General features: G+C 42.5%; 1 protein-coding gene across 2 annotated transcripts in view; it reads left to right on the top strand.

Annotated features, from left to right (window-relative positions):
• Positions 1-18,213, top strand: part of MAP3K12 (mitogen-activated protein kinase kinase kinase 12) — a 126,633-nt gene that overhangs the window by 66,117 nt on the left and 42,303 nt on the right. Inside the window, exon 1 of one of the 2 annotated variants that reach the window (XM_026677380.2) lies at positions 6,499-6,582. The exons of the other annotated variant lie outside the window; for it this stretch is intronic. The gene's annotated coding sequence lies outside the window, so the exon portion shown is untranslated. Of the gene's footprint in view, positions 1-6,498; positions 6,583-18,213 lie in introns of those variants that run through there. 2 annotated transcript variants of the gene reach the window in all.

The raw sequence follows: 18,213 nt of genomic DNA, 5'->3' as shown, positions 1-18,213 counted from the left end.
AGGGATAATGTAATAGGGTAGTTCCACTCCTACTTGGAGTACCCTTTCTGGAAGGTGTTGCTAGGAGATTACTCTTAAGTCTCATGACGATTGGGATATGACGCCTGTCAGGGATTCATTTTCTCTCCCATGTTCTTTAACAGCTGCATAAAATCACTGGGAAGTAATCCAGAAAGGTGGGCTGAGATGCTATCAATATGCAGATGACACTCAGCTCTACCATTCCTTTTCGTGTAACACTAGAGAGGTGGTTGGTATTCTGAATAATGCTTGGGCAGGGCAATGGACTGAATTGAGAGTCAGTAAATTTGAGACTCAGTCCAGATGAGATGACAATATTGTTTGTGGGTGGTTTATCTGTTGAACTGACCGGTGCCTTGCCTGTCCTGGAGGCCCCTACATTCACCTTAAAAAAATCAGGTTTGCAAGTTGGGGTGCTCCTCTATCCACCACTGCCACTAGAGATCAAAGTGGCCTCCGTGAGGTGGGCTGTCTTATTATCAGGTTTGGCTAATTTATCAACCACAACCTTACTTTCACAGAAAAATACATCATTTGTGCTCTGGTGACTATAAGGGGGAGAAATTCTTTTATGGTTGTACCCCATTTATGGAATTATCTCCCCATGGCCATGTTGGCATTGTTTTTGCCTCATGGTGACCAAAAAGCGACCTGAACATTATGAAAGAGGGGTAGTGACAGACATCATGTTACAGCTGCTCCAAAGTAAAAGCCAGATCGAGAGAGTATCCTCCTTTGATTTTGGATAATTGAGATAAGCTTAAGGGGGCCAAAGTAGATATGAATCCCTGAGCAAAACTTACTCCTATCCCTCATGCTTGAAGGTTGAAATCTTCCACTACCAAATGTTGTATGGAATCAACCACCAGCCCAACGATGAGATCAAGCTAATTAGGTAAGGAGGCTGCCAGGCAATGGGATTGGCGAAACACCAGCAGCTCCACTAAATTATTCTGCACCTCTGCTCACATATGTCTCATATCCAGCATGTGTGGAGAAGTTTGAGTTCTTCCAGAGGCTCATGGCCACCCCAATTTTTGCCCTTGAAGCAGAGGTGGTATTCAGCAGGTTCTGCCCAGTTCTGGAGAACCCGTAGCAGACATTTTGAGTAGTTTGGAGAACTGGCAAATACCACCTCTGACTGGAGATTTTACAGTATCCTTCCCCTACCATGCCTACCAAGCCACAGCCACAGAACCGGTAGTAAAAAAAATTTGAATCCCACCACTGCCTTAAAGTCCATGTTGTCCTGCTGCATCAAAAACCTGTTTGAGCTGTCTCAAACAGAAAAATACCTCTATTCTTATCCGATCCAAACTTGATCACACAAGCCAATTCCACAGTCGTGTTATAGGTTGATCTGGCATTATGTGACACCAGTCTAGACCAAAGTTTCCAAAAATCTATTATCTAGGACTAAGGTGAGGCAAGTGAGAAGAGGGGATAAACTCAAAATTTCCTCTGTGATGGTCCATTCCTTCTTCCCATCACATTCCCTTTAATTGTTACAGCTTCAATCCTCGGCTCATTCTATAATCCCCACTGGTCCCCTAACCCTTTCCTGAACCAAGCTCCTAAAAGATTCACCCACCATAAACCATTTGCTCTTCTTCTCCCGGACCCCTTTCATTATCATCCTTCGATCTAGCATTTGTCTACTTCTGCTGGAAGAATTACTCCCCTTGCTCTCAGACGTCCTCTCAGCAGGTTTGCCTACTTCCCAGTCTCTCACTCTCAGGAAAAATGGGGTGTTTGTGTTTGTGGTTTTCCTCTTAGCTTTGAGAATGAGCCTCTTGGTTTTGAGGACAATCACCCTGATGTGCTCTCACCCTAGAGCAGGGGTATCATACTGGATTTCTTCAAGGGCCGCATCAGCATTGTACTTCTCCACGGGCTGGCCAGGGTGGGGAGACGGGATGGACGCCTCCTGCAGTAAATGGGGCTGTTTGGTGGGCTGGCCAAAATGGGGCATTGGGGGGGGGACGTGCACACACCCCTGTGCCCCATTTTTTGGCATGGATGGCCTCCTGCAGCACTTTGCCAACCAAAAATGGGCACAGGGAGGGGCCGTGGACCGGTCCTTTGCTATTTCCAGGCTGGCCCCATGGACCAGATTTAAGGACCTTGTGGACCAAATTCCAGCCCATAAACCTTGAGAAGCCTTAGAGGGTCAGTCTTCCACTCTGATTCTCATCCAGAGTCCAGAAAATGATTGGAATTATTACAGTATTTCAGTGGAAGAGTTCATACTGCATTTTCATCATTTGTAGAGTGAAAGATCTAGTCCCATAACACAGCATTTATCCATTCCCCTCTACCAGATCATTGCTTGCTAGGTTCAGTTAAATACATATAACTGAATCTGAATCATACATCACCATCTTAACCAACTTCCTAATTGGTGAAATTATTCCTTCACGTCTTGCCATAATATTCAAACCCACAGCAGCCAACATTTGAGATGAATAAAAATGAGAAGTTGCAAACTACAACAAGGTAGAATTTTTGGTGGGTTCCTACAATACAACTGGCTAAAATATGGATGATTTGTAGTTCAAGAAGTTGTACAAACGCAAATTTAGATAGAATAAGGCTTTATTAAGCAATCATGGGCAAGCAGAGCCAATGAGTCAAGCAAAATAGTAATAAAATAAATAAGTTAAACATTGAATCAAGTATACACCAAAATCTGTGGCCTAAGTTGAAGTAGGAGATTTTTGTATATGTCTCCCTGCCTAAGGGTAGGTGGGCTTGTGTTGTGGGAGAGCAAACAACTTAAACTGAAATAACAAAAGTGAAAGGAAACTGAGGCAGTTAGGAGAAGATGAGGAGGTGAGCAAGGGCAAATATGCAAGGCTGAGATGCTGAGCAGATCTGAGGTAGGGAATGAGTCAGAGCTCAAAGCATTGTCTGGGAAAGACTATTCTATTCTTAGTGTGTCCTTTAGGGAAGAGAAAGGAAAGAACAAATCGCTAGTCTTTACTGAACAGGCATGGACAGACTTCAGATTGGAAGGATTTATTATATTTTATTAGACCCTCAAGACCCATCAATGAAATCAAAGCTCAAAATGGTAATAAGGGATGGTTCAGAAGGCATGTCAATTTTAGTGACCTCTACTAAATGTGAATCCACACTGAGATTTTGAATGGTTAAAAGTTTAGTTTGGGTGTTTCAAAGTGTCTGAATTGGGAGGGGATGACTTTTATATGTAAACATCTTGCTAATTCTCCTGGTAGTATTTATTGTTATTGTTGTTCTTTATTGTCCTTTTATTCTTTTCGTTTGTAATCCATCCAAATAATTTTTGTCTGAGGGTGAATATAAGATAGATATCTACAGTTCTTGAAAAAGGTCTCTTCTTTGGGATTTTCTGAAGCTTGTGCAGTTGAATTCTATACATATATCAAAGGCGTCTGAGTGAAATGGATATGACCAATATATGGTACTTGTTGGATGTCTTGACCCTATTTTCTGACAGCTGCTAGTACTACTGAAGAAAACATTTCTTTGACATTAAATCGGTTGTATGTGGCAGCAGTGGCAGTAGGAAACTATTGATTCTGAAGCAGCTCAGCTATTTAAAAAAAGACAAGAAGCAAGTTTATAGTCTCAGTACTTTAATAATATTATTTCTGTCCATGTTTACATTAGTGGTGCCTGTTAGCACATGCATATTGGATTTATACCACTACACTGTATCCGTTGAAACTAAATGCAGCCTTATCCATCTTACTGGTAGAATATCCTCTTGTGTGAAAAGTTGTAAATTCTCTGAGTCTAAAGCCTGCATTTTGAACTTTAAAGTAGGTGGAAGGCAGAATTAAGAGATCTAAAGCTGAGTACTTTTCAGAGCTGTACTTTTCTGGCATTATTAGGTATTTCCTAATGTTCAGTCTTATAGGATTAGTTTGTTGAATCAGCTTTTAATGAAGAAGTTATTTAAATACCAGCTATTGTATTGAGAACAATATGGAAGGTTGCTTTCATGCTCTGTTTTATGGTTGGCCATTTTGATAAAATTAAATGTTGAGCTAACTTGAACTGGTCTATTCTCTACTGTATGGCAAACTGATCTTTTTTCAGCAGGTCATTTTCCTAAGAAGCTTTTTAATAGCAGGTATTAAATGTTGTTGATCTGGGATAGAAGGTCAGTATTGCTTATTTTCATATGAAGTTGTAGAACTTGGTGCAGAAATGTGACAAGACCCCACTGGTCGTTCCTTGGCTACATATTAACAAATAAATTTAGTCTTTAGGTTTCGAGAGCCATATGTTTTATCACCTTTCTTTTTTGCAGAATTCCTCAACCAGATTAGTTGATGTGAAAAAAAAATACAATCTTGTCGAATACTGCCAAGAGTCACTTAGTAGACATTTAAAAAACAACAACAACTGGGAATCAAAGTCCATTCATCAAGGAAAGTCCTGTGTTTGGAGAGACTGGGCTAGTTGACATTTAGCTGTTTAAAAAGTTTTTTTTTAAAGTCCAGAAATCTCTCCATAATCCTGTCTTTTGGGCTGTGCCTATCTTCCATGCTTCTTCTTCTTCTTCTTCTTCTTCTTCTTCTTCTTCTTCTTCTTCTTCTTCTTCTTCTTCTTCTTCTTCTTCTTCTTCTTCTTCTTCTTCTTCTTCTTCTTCTTCTTCTTCTTCTTCTTCTTCTTCTTCTTCTCCTTCTCCTTCTCCTTCTCCTTCTCCTCCTCCTCCTCCTCCTCCTCCTCCTCCTCCTCCTCCTCCTCCTCCTCCTCCTCCTCCTCCTTCTCCTTCCTCTTCCTCTTCCTCTTCCTCTTCCTCTTCCTCTTCCTCCTGTTGCTGTTGCTGTTGCTGTTGCTGTTGCTGTTTGTTATTGTTGTTGTTGTTGTTGCTGCTGCTGCTGTTGCTGTTGTTCCTGTAACAGCTCTCTCCCAGCCCCACCCTGGACAAAATATGCTCTTGCTTGGGCACAAGGAATGAAGGGTGGCAAGGCAAGGCAAGGCAAAGGCAAAGCAAAGGCAAAGGCAAAGGCAAGGCAAGGCAAGGCAAGGCAAGGCAAGGCAGGAAGGAAAGATGGCAGGCAGGGAAGGGAAGGGAAGGAGAAGGAAGGAAGGAAGGAAGGAAGGAAGGAAGGAAGGAAGGAAGGAAGGAAGGAAGGAAGGAAGGAAGGAAGGAAGGAAGGAAGGAAGGAAGGAAGGAAGGAAGGGAAGGATGGCAGGCAGGCAGGGAAGGAAGGAAGGGAAGGAAGGAAGGAAGGAAGGAAGGAAGAAGGAAGGAAGGAAGGAAGGAAGGAAGGAAGGCAGGCAGGTGGGGAAGAAAAGGAAGGGAGGGAGGAGGGAAGGAAGGAAGGAAGGAAGGAAGGAAGGAAGGAAGGATGGCAGGAGGAGGCAGGGAAGGGAAGGGAAGCGGAAGGATGGCAGGCTGGGGAAGGGAAGGGAAGGGAAGGAAGGGGCTGGAGGAAGGGAAGGGAAGGGAAGGAAGGAAGGAAGGAAGGAAGGAAGGAAGGAAGGAAGGAAGGAAGGAAGGAAGGAAAGATGGCAGGCAGGAAGGAAGGAAGGAGGAAAGAAGGAAGGAAGGAAGGAAGGAAGGAAGGAAGGAAGGAAGGAAGGAAGGAAGGAAGGAAGGAAGGAAGGAAGGAAGGAAGGAAGGAAGGAAGGAAGGATGGATGGATGGATGGATGGCAGGCAGGCTGGAGGGAAGGGAAGGGAAGGAAGGGAAGGAAGGACGGGAGGGAGGGAGGGAGGAAGGAAGGAAAGAGGGAGGGAGGGATGCAGGAAAGGAAGGAAGGAAGGATGGCAGGCAGGCAGGGAAGGGAAGGGAAGGGGAAGGGGAAGGGGAAGGAAGGAGGGAAGGGAAGGATGGAAGGATGGCAGGCAGGAAGGGAAGGGAAGGGGAAGGATGGCAGGCTGGAGGGAAGGGAAGGAAGGAAGGAAGGGAAGGGAAGGGAAGGGAAGGAAGGAAGGAAGGAAGGAAGGAAGGAAGGAAGGAAGGAAGGAAGGAAGGAAGGGGAAGGAAGGAAGGAAGGGAAGGGAAGGAAGGAAGGAAGGATGGCAGGCAGGGAAGGGAAGGGAAGGGAAGGGAAAGGAAGGAAGGAAGGAAGGAAGGATGGCAGGCTGGAGGGAAGGGAAGGGAAGGAAGGATGGCAGGAAGGCAGGGAAGGGAGGGCGGGCGGGAGGGAGGGAGGCGGGGGACCTCTCCTCCCTCGTCCCTTCTTTGCAGAAGAGCCCCAATTCAGCACAGGAGGTGAGCCGCGGGGGCCAGCCTTCTCGCGCCAGGAGTCCTGGGGACGAGGCGGGCGGGGGGAGCGCGTAGCCCCTTCTGCGCCCAGGGCGGGCTTCACCTTGGCTCGCGCATTCCGCGGCGATGACATCAGTAGCCGAGCCACTGAGCTACCTGGCACAAGAGGCGGCCGCGAAGGCAGCCCATTGGCCAGAGCCCGGCTGGGTGAGGAGAGGAAGGAGGGGAGAGATTCGGGAGAAGAGCGGGAAGGGAGGGGGGAAGGAAGGCGATGGGAACTGGAAGACGCAGCCAGCGCGAGGAGCCCAGCCTGCAGCGGTGGCGGCGGCGGCGGCGGCGGCGGCACATGGGTAGGACCGAGAGGGGCTGGCAAGCGGGAGGGCTGAAGCGGGGCGGGCAGGGAGTTTGCAAAAGTAAAACGGCGGCGCCGTTTGCTGGTGTTGGGGATGCGCCGAGGTTGGGCAGGTGGGCATGCTTATCCTTGCGAGGGATGCCGACGGGTCCTCGCCTTGCCCCTCTGTGGCTCCGAAAGACGCCTCTCGGGTGCAAAAGCGTTCGTTCCTACACTGGGGCTCGGGTTGGAGCCGAAAAATAATTAGAACAGCGTGGGCGGGTTGGGGAGGCAGGTTGCCTCCCAGAAATTACACGCCATCATTGCAAGGTGCCGTGGAGAGCTCCGGGGATAACTGGGTCCAACTTAGGGCTTCCTCGAGAGGGATAAGGAAAAGGAGGAAGAGGACAAGCCTGATAGGAGATCACTAAAGTTCTCCCACAGAGAAATCTCCACCAAGCTTGAAAAGAGATAAACAAAGCCACATGGTGTGTTGGCTGACACATCATTTGTGGGCAGTTGGGGTACAGCTAGAGGGATAGTTGGAGGTTGAAGCAAGGAGGAGAGGTAGGTAGGAGCTGGAAGAATCGGAGTAAGGGCGAAGATTGCTGCTTGCCTTGAGAGAGTGCTCGATTGTTGGATCAATTGAGCGAAACCACAGTGAACCAAATGGTCCTGCTTGGCAGAAGAGAAACATGAAGCTCAGGACAAGTTGTAGCTTTTGCTTTATCCCTAGATCCTCTCCTCTCTTCTTTGGAGTTTCCCAATGAAACGAATCCTAGGCAGCCTTTTTTTTATTTTTTATTTTGGCAGAACCTTGCTTGGGTAGAATGTGCAATTCCAGGAGATTTTGGGGGCAAAGAGGGAGTAGAGGAGTGGTACTCAAGAAAAGAATAGGGATTAGTGCTCTCCAGTTTGAGAAAGATGGCAATGGGAGAGTATTGGCATTTTAGTAAGACGAAGGAGGATTTTGCATGATATCTCATCCAAAGCTGGCCATATTGATGCAGGGGTTACAGTATCCAAGAAGCCACCTGCTTCTTTGCATTGTTTGATTCACCTAAAAGAAGCTTTAAGCATCTGGACACTCATGGGTCACATCGCTTCTTGTGTGTAATGCCATCTTCTGTCTGTTCTCCCATGGTGAAAACTAGAAAGAAGAGAGAGCAAGGAAGGTGGCAGCCATGTCAGCAGGCTGTCCATGTTGCTTGGCTTGGCACGTGAATTTGGACTGCTCATTTATCCAAAGTAGAAAACATACCAATTTTTCAGAGCAGATCTGCTAGGACATTGGTCTCTTCGATCCAGTGTTTACTTCTCTGACTGGCAGTGATGCTCCAGGATCTTGATAAAGATTTTTTTAAACAGAAGATAGTAAAGATTGAACCTGGGACTTTAGTCATAGAAGGACAAGACTTTACTGCTGGGTGATGGTTCATCTCCCAATATCACCACGTTTGAACACACACACACACACACACACACACAGAGTGATTGAGTTGTAACAGTAAAATTCCTCCATTTTATTGGAATTATTGTAATCTAATTGCTGCCTCTAGTTTTTGACCATAAGAGATACAATATTGATTGCCACATATGTAAATTTTAGCCACTGTGTTAAAGCAGAATATTGCCTAGGAAATACCATCATGGAGGTAGTTTACATTTCATACCCTAATACCCATAACCTTATCGTGGTTTTACCCTAAGTTAATACTTTATCTCATTAATTGTATTGTCCATGCACTTTTCATATGCTGATGCTATATTTAAACTTACATTTGTTTTTGTATGTATAATGTATTTTATTAATGTTGTATATCGGTGATTGCATGGCCTCTGATAGATGCCATATCCTAAATAAATAAATTAAAAAAACCTTATTGGAAGCCCCAAATCTTTTAGAAAGGTTTGACATAGCCATTTAGTTTAGGAGCCACCCAATATGGAAGTTCATAAATTGTGTTTTTTTATATATTATTTCTAATATCTTTTACATGTCCTTGCTTTTAATATTTTTGTTACTGACATTAACGTTTTGATATAATCTATGAATCTTTAATGCATTAGGGATGACAAACAGGTCAAAATAAAAGTTTGGAAGATATCCTTGGTGGAATTGAACACAGGAACTCTTCCATGTCTATAACTTCAAAACCCTGCTGTAGGACCCACATATATTCCTCTACCCTACAGCCTTGGCTCCCTCAGATCCAAGGGGAAGTTGAGGTTCAAACCTGGACATATAATAAGCTGCATTGACCAAATCATAAGTAGAGAAGCCTTCTAAGCAAATTTTCCTTAAGAAATTAATTTGAACTGTATCTTTCTGAGGGTTGACTGCAACTTAATGACCCAGGCAATACAGCATTCCAACTTCAATGCTGGCTGAGGAATTCTGAGAGTTGAAGGACACATATCTTAAAATTGCTAAGGTTGAGAAACGTTGCCCTAGACCCAAGAGTCCGAACCGAGTCCAAGTGCATTCCTATTTAGAGCGGACCTTGGGAAATAGGTTTTTACAAGCATAAATCCCTCTTCTTTCAAACTCTCTAGTATTTAGGATGACAAAAGTCTAAATTCAACTCTTCATTTTTCCTCTTTGTTGCCTTTTCCTTGAGTTGTGGGTTAGTGCTCACCCATAAATTCAGGATTCTCCACCAGAATTCTGAGCTTTGTAGTCAAACATACAGTTAGACCTTGACTTACAACATTCAGTGACTGTTCAAAGTTACAACAGCATTGAAAAAGTGACTTTTTTTTACCATTTTTCACACTTATGACCATTGCAGCATCCCCGTGGCCGCACAGTTTACATTGAAGTGCTGGACAAGTGCCTCACATTTATGACATTTGCAGTATCCTGGGATCGTGTGATCCCCTTTTGCGACCTTGTGACAAGCAAAGTCCATGGGGAAACCAGATTTCACTTAACAACCGTGTTACTAATTTAAGAACTGCAGTGATTCACTTAACAAATGTGGCGAGAAAATTCATAAAATGGGGCAAAACTCATTTGACCTATATCTCACTTTGCAACATAAATTTTGGGTCCAATGGTGGTCACAAGTTGAGGATTACCTGAATTTGAAAAGTGCTGGGCTATACAAAGAAGGCAACCCAATGCTTGACTATCTCTGTCTCTGTGTCAGGTCATGAGTTCTTCTCATTGCAAACCAAGGGCAGCAGGGCTATAGTCAGTGGTGGGATTCCAATTATTTTACTACCGGTTCTGTGGGCGTGGCTTGGTGGGCGTGGCAGGGGAAGGAGACTGTAAACTCTCCAGTCAGAGGTGGGATTTGCCGGTTCTCCAAACTACTCAAAATTTCCACTACCGGTTCTCCAGAATTGGTCAGAACCTGCCAAATACCACCTCTGGGTATAGTGGAGGGATGGAGAGGGAAGAGCAGAAGTACACCAACTTTGTGGGGAGGCAGTTCAGCTAAGAGACGTTTCCACAGTTCCTGGACCTCCAGATTTTTCTCCTCCTAACCAAATGCTGCTCAAGGGCCAAAAATCCTTTGGCATTAGTTTCCTACTGCACCGTTTTATTTTGTAAGCTTCTCGCATGTCTCCTTTTGGATCTGTCTAACTGTCTCTTCTGTGACAGTTATGAATGCCCAAATGCTCCTATGCCATACTGTTCTTCCTCTGCTAAGAGAATATTTCCATTAGTTATATTTGCCTGTTCATTTTCCTGGCTGACCACTCTCACTTCCCTCTGTTCTTTTCTCTTTCTCGCTGCCTCTCAGTTTCTAATAGCCAGGCGATTGCAACTTCTTCTCTGGTCAGATTTTTTTCCCCCTCCTTCTTTTGGGGTAAGGAGGATGGAATTAGCTGGGCGGAAGGGCTTGCTTAAGAAGAGGGATTTAGAACCATATTTTGGATGAGAAAACTGTATAGGTTGTCCTCAACTTATCACCACTGTTGGGATAAGAAGTTCTGTGGGCTAAGCAAGGCACTTTTCAGATGAGTCATGCCTTTTTGCCACAGTTGTTAAGCTAATCTTTGCTTGTTGGAAGCTGTTGGGAAAGTCACAAATGGCAATCACTGGGATGCCACAACCATTGTAAATACATGCTGGTTGCCAAACACTCGAATTTTGATCATATGATCGTGAGCATGCTGCAACAGTCATAAGTGTGAGGAACACCATAATTCATGTTTTTTTAGTGCCATTGTAATTTCAAATGCCCGTTGAATGAGTGGTTATAAGTCAAGAACTGTCTGTACCATTTTTTCCCCCGAAATGATTTCATACCTTGTTAAGAATAAAAATCAAAGCTGTAGTTCTGCCAGGTTCTTGCCTGAGGAGAGAGGCATGTTTTACTAAAAGAGCAATGAGGTTGCTGTGTGCCACCCTCAAAGCCATGTGCTTTTACAAATTCCAGTTGCACATTTGCACACAGTTGTTCACATGGGCAGTGGGCTTCATTTGCATACAGTCTGCTCCTTAGCCAATCACCAGCCTCACCAGCACGATATGGAACAAACACATTGGAATGAAACAAAAGTCTACGGCCGATTCAGCTACAATGCACAAAGAGAGAGGAAGTCCTAAAGGTCTGCTCTTTTGATCTCTTATTTGTAGCTGTAGGTTCTCCGGGTAGATCCTAGCTTTCAGTTGATAAAAATATGTCACCAGCTACCTTGAGGCAAAAATGAACCAAGATGCATTCCTCGATTGTGTGTTGTCAATAAAACGATCTATTCCGCACGCACATATTAGCAACAGCACTTAGACTTACATAGCTCTTCAGAGCGCTTTACAGCCCCCTCTAAGCGGTTTACAGAGTCGGCATGTTGCCCCCAACAATCTGGGTCCTCATTTTACTCACTTTGGAAGGAGGGAAGGCTGAGTCAACCTTAAGCCCGTCAGGATCGAACTGCCGAACTGCTGCCAGCCAGCAGTTGAGCAGAAGTAGCCTACAGTACTGCATTCTAACCACTGCACCACCACAATAGTCAGCTGGCCCCAATAGGGTGCCCTACAGAAGTATAGGGGCAACAGCGTGCAAAATTTCTTGTAGAGGAAACTGCCACCCCTTGTATGAGACTATGAAAGTTCAGTGAAAAAGAAAGAGAGAAAGGAATTGCCAGTGACTAGGCTCAATTCAGCCTGTCCACCACAATGTTCCTATCTGACCTTGGATAAATCATGTCAAGATGATCTTCAATTCCCCGCCACGAGATAATGTCCCTGAGCATTGCTTCTGATTATAGTAGCAGAGCATGAGGATAAATCCATTAAAAACAATGAGTCAGGTTGGCTCTAAGAAGATGAAAGTTTGTATAAGCAGATTAATGCGAGGGCAAGTGAACCCTATAGGAAAGGCCAAAGTAAGAAATCCTAAATATTATCACAAAGTAGAAAAACTAACTCTTTTCCTTTCCCCCTTTTAAACACGTACTTTTACCTGGTTCAGGAATCCATGGGATCTTGTACATAGTATTTGAAAGATTACTGTAAATCCAGCTATTTTTCAACCCCAGAATAGAAGTAACAAAATCAAGCATCCCATTTTGTAAAATGGAGATAGTAACTCTAAACCAACCTTCCAGGTCACTGGAAAAATGCCTATAGTACAATCCCATGCATGCCTATTTGGAAGTTAACACCATTGAGCTCTGTGGCACTTATTGTCAAGCAATTGTATGTAGGGTTGCACCTGGGCAGTGCGATCCTAAATGAGATTAGCATCAGATCATGAAACCTCTGCCGGCCCATACCAAGACAAAGGTTCTGAGGGACTTGCATTTTTGTTTTGCAGCAGTGCTTATAAATCTTTTCACACACACACACACACACACACACACACACACACACACACACACACAAAACTAGGGGAAACGTCTGCCCCCATCTGAATCTGACAAGTCACCTCCTTCCAAGGGCCTCCTGAAAAAACAGAAGTGGCTTTGATATTGCCAAGACTGCCTTGCACCAGCTTCCAAGCAAGTTGCATCTGGGCCTTCTGCAAGCTGGAACAATGCCAATGGTTTATACTCATGGATCTCCTTTTCTTTTTCTGCTGGCAGAAGGACACTTTCCTCCTTCACAAAACCTGCTCAGAGAATCCTCTGGATGAGATTGTAATCCATTTGAGCAGAACAATTTTTACCTGTGGCTCTTGGAAGACCCGAATAATTTTCATTCCATTCATCCAAAGGGTTGAAATAACTCTAAGGCCACCATAGATCAACGGAGAGCCTAGAGTCATATTTAGGGAGGCTTTAAATCCATGGACTTTCCTGACCCATCTTCTAACGTGCCTCCTTTTCTCCTGGAGTTTCTACTCAGAAAAAAAATAATCTGTAAATATTTATTTGATAGAGTTTGTAAGTTCATCTCTTTCATCTCATCCCTCCATCTACACAAGAGATTTTTACTAATCTGTGGCCTTGGGATTTTCTTCCAGGAACCAAAGATTTACAGCCTAATGCTAATAAAGCAATCTAAGAAAAAAAGCACTGAACTCTAAGACCCTAAGTAGATACTTTAATTGCTGTTAATCTTAATACTTTTATCTTTTTATCTCCTCCTTACTTAACTCAGCTGAATTTAAGTGGGTTTAATTGAGATCAATCTATGCATATTATAGACAAATATCCCCCCAGTTAAGTTGAAAGGTCAGTGTTTTTAGGTGGTTCCACTTTATATTAAAAATAAACTTATCTATGTATTTCAAATATCCACATGTAATTTGTATATTTGTTTACATAGCAAGTTTATTGCGTGAACAATTATTTAGGGAATTATCTCTGTCTGTGTAACTTCTCCCCAAGGTAGCCATTGTAGAAGCTTTCCTATATTAACGTTTTACAGAAAATGCACTGCAACTTACTTATCTCCTATGCCTGTTGAAGAATTTTGTGTAACTTGCTGGACTGCCCCTTTTATTGATGAAAATATCCTTCCTTTATGTTAGAATTCAAGAGCTGCATAATCTTACGTTACTTTAATTTTGGTTAAAAAAGCATATGTCATCTAATTTTAGAATGAAACCTATTCATGAATAAGAAGGCTCACTTCTTTTTGACTGACAGAAGTTTGACTCATACAAAGCTCATTGAACATTGTACTGAAATGAAGGACCAGCAATAGTTCCACATCTAAGTAGAACAAAGCATCAAGTGGCACTCCATAGGATTCCATTCTAGGTCCTGTGTTATTCAACATATTTATACATTACTTGGGTAGGGGTTTAGAAAATATGATGACCAGATTTAGGATAATGCAAAAATAGGTGAGAGCAAAAACCTTAGAAGACAGTATCAAGGGGTTCCTTATCCTGACAATGAATCAACAGGGAGAGGCCAGCAAGGTGCATCGTTTATTTTGGGTAAGAAAAATAAACAAAAAACAAAAAAATAGGAGGTGGGAAACTCTACTGGGCAGCAACACAAACAAAAGAGAATCTGGGTTGATCCAAAGTGGATCTAAGCCACTGAGGTCACTGAGCAGCAGAAAAAGGAAATGCAATTCTGGGTTGCATAAGAGAAATCTAGTGTCAAAATCCAGAGAAATCATTATTCTTCTCCATTTTGCATTTGTCAAATCGTACCTAGATTATTGCATCCACTACCTTTTCAAAAGGACATTTATGTGCTTGAATATGTCCAGAGAGCAAGCAAGATGAAAATGGGCCTGGAAAGAAATATCTATGAGGAATGATAGAAGGCTATTCAATGAAGAGAAGAATGTGGGGAGACATGACAGCTACTGTATCATCAAACACTGGAAAGACTGCTATGTGGAAAATAGGGCTGGGTTTTTCAGAGTTGTTCTCGAAGGTAGGAAAAGAAACAAAAGGTTTAACCTACAAGGGAGTAGACTTAAATTCCCGATGCTAAGAACTCTTCAGACTGTCAGTGGAGGTGATGGACTAAACCTTGGCTGAAAGTATTAAACAGGTTGCATAAACCATTTTTCAAGGATGCAGTAGTGCTGGATTCCTTCACTGGGCAGGAATCCATTGGGGATTAGATAAGATTACCTCAAGGTCCCTTCCAAGCCTTACATTCTACAATTCTTTTTGAAATGCAGACACTTTTTAAAAAATCATCTCTGACACGTATGCCGAGTGAATTGAGTGACTGCATATGTTGACCAGGGTGGTGGTTGAGTTTTTCATCATTTGTCAAATATTACACCATCAAGAGTGGATTCCCTGTAAGAATACATGGTATCAACTTGTTTAGTTCCCTCCTCCATCTGCATATAAACAAAAGACAAATTCTGTGGGAGGTAGTATGTGAAAAAAAGACCAGACAGATAATTAAAAAAGAAAATAAATAATGATTATTTGTGACCCGTCCTCTGGTCTTCATTTCTTGTCTAAACTGCCTATATTTAAGCTTCAACCTTGGGTGTCTGTCTAAACAATCTCTATGCCCCTGCGAGCTCTAGATTGATTTGTCTCAAATCTTTCAATCAGGTTCAGGATTAAATAAATAACAAGTAGAGTAATTAGAGTGGCTGGGTTACATTGATGCCTAGTAACATGGTATTAACCAATAGCAAGAATTCCTTTTAATAATAGCTTTGAATCTCCTGCTAGTTGGCTTTTCACACAGAAGAGAAGCAAGGCACCTGATTCCTGCTAGAAATATCATGGAGGCTTTTTAATTCTCTTAAAGGCAAGCTTGAGAAATGTGATACATTTTTCTGGGCTAAAAATTAGTTGTGAAAAAACACATGTGCTTCCAACAGAGTTTTTAAATTCCACATAAGGAAAAGGTTGCTTTTATGCAATAAATGGACGGTTGCCCTCCTGACCCACTTTGGTTGCAAAGATGGCAAAAATGGGAAGGAGGGGACAGATTCTGGTACTTGTTCTTTTTATCTTAAAGAAGGAAATATTAAAGAATGGGGATGCATTTGTCTTCATAGTTTCTTAAGTATCTATCAAGATTTAGACAATGCACATTTCAATGTCAATGCACATTTCTGATTGTTAGCCTGAAAAAGTATGTTAGACCTGTGCATTTCTTTTGGCCTTTCTCTGCCTGCCTGTGTATGTTGAGAACAGGAAGCGACAAATCTCAGAAACAACTCCAATTGGCAAACCCACAGGGAGTGTGCAGGCAACAAAGGAGGCAGATGGCTGATGGATCCAGCACCTTGGAGAGAGCCCAGGCTGTCACCCTGCAGAGAATTAAGGACCTCACTACACTTCAAATGACTGCTGGCCCTTTGGGATATGTGAATATCAGCAGAATTTAACAAGGCTGGCAGGCTTTGCTTCTCTTTCCATCCAGGTTTTGGATTGTAAATGAATATTTCCTTGAATTACCTGCACGTTTGGCAAATCCATTGATCCTGCATATTGAGTGACCATTTGCAAATAAAGTAAATAGCTTAAAATGTGTACGTCTATTGATCTTGCCTGACAAAGGTACAAAGGTACCCTTTTGCTTTAAAATTTGAGGACAACTGATTAGGTAACACAACATTTTCATGATTTGGGTGTGATTAAAAATCCCACTAATGTCTTGATAATTTATTTCTGAATATGTTCAGTAGGAATGTCCAGATGTTTTGTATTTCCACCCTCCTACACTAATAACAACTAAGGAAGGCACCACAGGTGAATATGTTACATTTCTGTAATATTGCAAAAGCTGTTGACTTCCATATTTTTGAGCAGCCAATGGATTTAAGGTATTTGCTGACACGGGGAAGGAGATGTGGGACTGCATGACAAGCTAATGTAGAGCCAAATGAATGATAGTTAATGTGTAGACAATAAGCACTGATTTGTATCTGCCTTATTTTGGGTTTAGAGGAGTGTGTTGATGCATATATGATGTTTTACAATAATGTGACCTACATTGCAAAACTAGAAATCTGCTTTTCTGCATAGAACATGGGATGCAAGTTAGTAGGAATAAAATACTCTCCCTGGAAATAGAGTATTTTTGTTTTTGCATACCTATAAACTTTACTAAAGCCACTTTTAATGCATTTGCAGAAAGATAATTAATTGTTGCTTTAGACTGGAATGCTACAGAGGGAGTTTCGATTGATGTTCCTCTTTTTGACTGTCATCCCCAAAATGGTTCACTACATTAATAAAATGTGTACGTTAAAAGTCCACGCATGGGAACAAAACTAATCTTGCTGGAACTTCATTAGGAAACTCTAACATGCTGCCACCACTCTCCTGTTCTTTCTCACAGGACGATTTATCCTTTGGAAGAATAACGTAAAAATACCTTGAATGGTAGTCTACATTCCAGAACGTGTACACACACTAGATGCATTTATACATACTTCATATATGTAGCTAACTGAAGCTAAAATGGGTAGGGGTTACATGCATGCTAAAAGACGACTGAACACATTCAGGAGAAACAATCAAACTTGATATTTCAGGGGTGATTTGCAGAATTGGTCACCTAGATTTGCAAGTGCTTTTGTGCCAAAGAAAAGTGAAACATGAAAAAATATGTACTATGATGTATATAGCATTGCATACTGGTAACCCTCAACTTACGACAACAATTGAGCCCAAAATTTCAATGCTAAGCAAGACGGTTGTTAAGTGAATTTTGCCCCATTTTACACCTTTTCTTTCCACTGTTGTTAAGTAAATCACTGTAGTTGTTAAGTTAGTAACACCGTTGTTAAGTGAACCTGGCTTCCCCATTGACAGAAGTTTTATCAGAAGATAGCAAAATAGAATAGAATAGAAAAGAATTATTTTATTGGCCAAGTGTGATTGGACACACAAGGAATTTGTCTTGGTGCAAAAGGTGGTCACATGGCATCAGGACATGCAACGATCATAAATACAAGTCAGTTGCCAAGCATCTGAATTTTAATCATGTGACCATGGAGATCCTGCAACAGTCGTAAGTGTGAAAAAGCCATAAGTCACTTTTTCCATTGTAACTTTGAACGGTCAGTATTCGTTTGGCCCTTAGTTCTCCAACAGCTTGATATTTTCTCTGTCTCTCTCAAAAGGCCAAGGTATTTTACATTTAGCTTTCCAGATTGGGTTTCTCTCCTCTTTTAAGTGTTGCTTTTTAAAAATAATAATAGTATAATAATGACAGCGCACAGTTTGTGGGCATAATAAAAATCCAGCGCTTTGAGGTCCATCTCAGGTCAGCCACAGATGCAGTTTTTCTTTTATAAACTAAAGAAAGATTAGCCTTGATCTTACACAAAGGGGAGCCAACAAAAATCTCTCGATGGGGTCTCCTTCGGCATTCTTGACACACAGATGTTTTAGTCAAAAGCCGGTTCCCCACTGTTATTTCGAAAATATCTCCCTCTGTTGTCTCCCACTGTTGTGCCTTCTGTTTGCCAAGAGCACTTTGAATTATCTTCTTCCCAACCAAATGCCTGTCATCTTTTCTTTCCCGTTTGAAATAAAACAACTTCTGTATGTGATTATGTGTCTCCTTTTAATCTGGGAAGTCTGCCTTCCTGTTCATTCAGCTGAATGGCGCTCCAGGCCGCTGCCCCAAAGCCTGATCTTGACAGCCATTGAAAACACTCCGACTTCCATCTGGGTCTGCTGCGTGTTTCATTCTTGTCTTATTTTCTTCGCCTTACTATGGCCATCTTTAATTACATACTAGTTGGACTTTTCTCTTGGGGGGCTAATAGCAGCCTGCATTGCAGCTCCCATTTTGATCA

This window comes from Notechis scutatus, chromosome 2 (genome assembly GCF_049901735.1).
Source record: "Notechis scutatus isolate UNSWTSFEM ecotype Mainland chromosome 2, rNotScu1.2, whole genome shotgun sequence".
Taxonomy (NCBI): Eukaryota; Metazoa; Chordata; class Lepidosauria; order Squamata; family Elapidae; genus Notechis; species Notechis scutatus.
This window is presented reverse-complemented; position numbering and strand designations above follow the sequence as displayed.